Genomic DNA, 3,099 nt, shown 5'->3' on the forward strand with positions numbered 1-3,099 from the left:
TGAACATACTGTACAGGGAAGTTGATTAGAGAAGACAACTGCAAGTCCCCCACCCGTTCTGTCTTTCCTAGCGGAGAATAGGAATCTATAGTCAGGGGGAGACGCCTCAATAAGAACAGCACTGGCAGTGGAGGAAAGCCAACATTCAGTGAGGAAAAATAAATGCAGCCCATAGTGAGTAATAAAATCATTAATATAGGATGTCTTGCTGGAGAGTAACCTAATGTTAAGTAAAGCACAGCTGAGGTCGGCAGGTGGAAGAGCTGGAGGGACAGGAACTGATTTTATACTAATCAGGTTAGATGTGACCCTCCCATGAGTGCTGGAACGATTAACTTTATTGGGATCAAGATTGTTGCTATGAGGACAGTGAGAGCGTTTCGACAGGATGCAACGCCTGTCAGTAACTCTAATAGGGATATGAGTGCAGATAGAAGTTGGAATTGACATTGGAAAAGAGGTATGAGGATTTGCTGCAGGTTTTGCTGCTGCAAAAGAACTAGGTGGAGTAAAGGGGCCAGAAGTGCAAACATTAAAGATGACAGCAGGACCCGCACTGTCAGAGACAGTGTTGTGACAGGAAGACAACGTGTGCAGGGCCGAGTCTTGCTGGGAAAAGCATCATTTCAGGCTGAAAGCAATGAAGTTAATAAAATTGCTTGTTAATCTTTCAGACCCTTTCCTATTCAAGTGTAAGCCATCAAATTTGAAGAGATCACGCTCAGTCCAGAAATAGTCAAAATTGCTGATAAAACCCAGGCCTGTTGCAGTGGTGAAGTTCTGCATCCACGTGTGCAGACTGAAAAGTCGGCTAAAACGCTCTGAGCTTTTGAGCAGGGTGGGAATAGGGCCAGAGAGAACACACCTCTTCCCGAGGCTTTCAACAGTGTGAATCAGTGACTCAAGATCAAGGTAAAGTTTGCAGGAGCGTCTGGACATGACGTCATTTGTGCCAGTGTGCAATAGAACAGTGTGAACAGATGGGTGGAGATCAATAAGGACAGGTATCCGTTCTATAAAGTCAGTAGTAATCCCACCAGAGAGACAGTAAGTAATGGAGCCTGGGAGATGCACATTTCTGATGATAGAGTCACCAAGTATAAGAATTTCAGGAGGTTGATTCTTGCAGCCATTGTCATAGACTGACAATTTAGGAGACAGGGAGAGATGGGAGTTGCCAGGGTTTTCAGGATCAGTAGAAGAGGGATTAGCGCCCCCTACACAGATGACGTCATCATTGCGCGTCGGGGCGAACAGACCCACTCCAGGCAGTGGGAACGATTGCTGCGGGGCAGGTAGAGGAGGCCAGTCTTCTGAAAGGGATACAGATGAAGGGGATGAACACCTTGGACGTTTATCCTGGGACATTAGTGGACTAGATGGAGGGGTGCAACGCTTTCTGCGTCGGGAGATTGGCAGGATCGGTTGCTCCTGAGCGGTGAGTGAGGATGTAGCCGGTAGCCCAGCTAACTTCTCCAGTGGGGTGAAGAAGTTTGACAACGGGATGAAATCATCGTCGTATTCATCCAAGTCAGGGGAATCGACAACTGCCCTACAGGTCATGTGAACGGAGTCTGCCACTGTTTTTCTGCCCAGCCTGTAGGCAAGAGCCAGACTCCTGAAAGACTCTCCGGTGGCAAGGAATCTGTAGGGAAATATATAATTTGTTAACTGGTGTACAACATACATGAGTTATTGTTACTTTATAGAAAAAAATCTGTTATTCAATTATCTGGCAATTTATGTCAACAGTTGTGAAGTGCCAAGGTCGCTGGAAGGACCTAAGGGACCAACTTTCCAAAACAACTTTACAACCACGGAGTGGATCGGCAGCAGGACCCCAAAAGGAGTGGAAATACACCCAAGCCCTGTCTTTTCTTATTCCCCACCTTCAACCCAGGAGGTACAGTGCAAACACTGAAAGGCAGTGATGGCTCACTGATTCCCAGCGCACTATTTTACATATAGCACAAGTTCTAAAATAACTGAAATGATTTTCTCATTTTAAGAATCAGCATACATTTACCTAGACTATAAATCATTGTGCATGTCATTTATGCTTTAGCTCTAGAAGCAAAACCTAGACCAAGTTGAAGATTGGGAGGCATTGGACCTGAGCCATGGAGAGGATGTGCGGGAGGAGAATGACCATCAACCAGATCAGCATTCTCAACCTGGTTCTTCAACCAACAGGGTAGGGCTGTGCAATTGTTTTCCTAACCTCATAAATATTTGTGTTAAATAATTGTAATTTCAATGTTGATTCAAATAATTGTGATTATCATTCTTTTCCATAATCAAACAGCCCTACAGCAGACCTGCTGCACGAAAGAGGGCCTCAGCACCTTTGGAGTCTTTGGAGGATAGGCTGCTGGCTATGGTCCAGGAGCCTCCACAGCACATGCACCGTCGTGTGCCACAGGAGGAGGATGAGATGTTAAATTTTGCCCTCAGTCTGGTGCCCTTGCTGAACAAAATAAGTGGCTGGGGTAAGCTGAGAGCAAAGATTGCTCTTTTAGAAGGGCTCCAGGGTGTCCATGATCTGGACCAAGGGCACCAGCAGGCACAGATGCAGGGCCCTGGTCTAATTAGGCCATGGGATCAGACATCCCAGCCATCCCACCAGAGCCACCAGCCATCCCACCAGAGCCGCCAGCCATCCCACCAGAGCCGCCAACCCCAACTATTATATGCACCACCCTCACATGCACAGGCACAGAGGTACAGACCAAGTGAGGAGACTTGGGGGGAATGTGGTGAGAGTACTGTGCCCTCACCCATTCCTCACTACACAGACTTATAGTGTATTAATAGTGCAATAAATTGTCTATTTAAATCAATATTTCCTTCGTGTTTCTCTGTAACTTGTCAACACCTAAGCCCATGCAGTTTGTCTGAAATTGATGGAGTAAGTAAAGGCGGTGCAATGCCCCCCTGGGCCTTGAGCCTCCAAATAGAGGCCCATTGAGGACCACCCTGCTCTCTCCCCAAAACCATAATAATCATGGCAAAAGCTTGTGTGTTGGCCTACCTCAGTGTAACCACAAGTCTTTGCTTGGGTTCGACTGCCAGTCTGTAATTGGTGTCCTGTCGCTGGAG

At 46.8% G+C, this 3,099-nt stretch overlaps 1 long non-coding RNA gene across 1 annotated transcript; it reads left to right on the forward strand.

The window, feature by feature from the left end:
• Nucleotides 1-231: 231 nt before the first annotated feature.
• On the forward strand, nucleotides 232-2,398 carry LOC130386985 (uncharacterized). The gene is made up of 3 exons (XR_008896269.1): nucleotides 232-1,647; nucleotides 1,753-2,194; nucleotides 2,306-2,398. It is a non-coding gene; the product is annotated as an uncharacterized LOC130386985 (long non-coding RNA).
• The last annotated feature ends 701 nt before the right edge of the window (nucleotides 2,399-3,099 follow it).

The sequence above is a fragment of the Gadus chalcogrammus genome, chromosome 8 (genome assembly GCF_026213295.1).
Source record: "Gadus chalcogrammus isolate NIFS_2021 chromosome 8, NIFS_Gcha_1.0, whole genome shotgun sequence".
NCBI classification, from domain to species: domain Eukaryota; kingdom Metazoa; phylum Chordata; class Actinopteri; order Gadiformes; family Gadidae; genus Gadus; species Gadus chalcogrammus.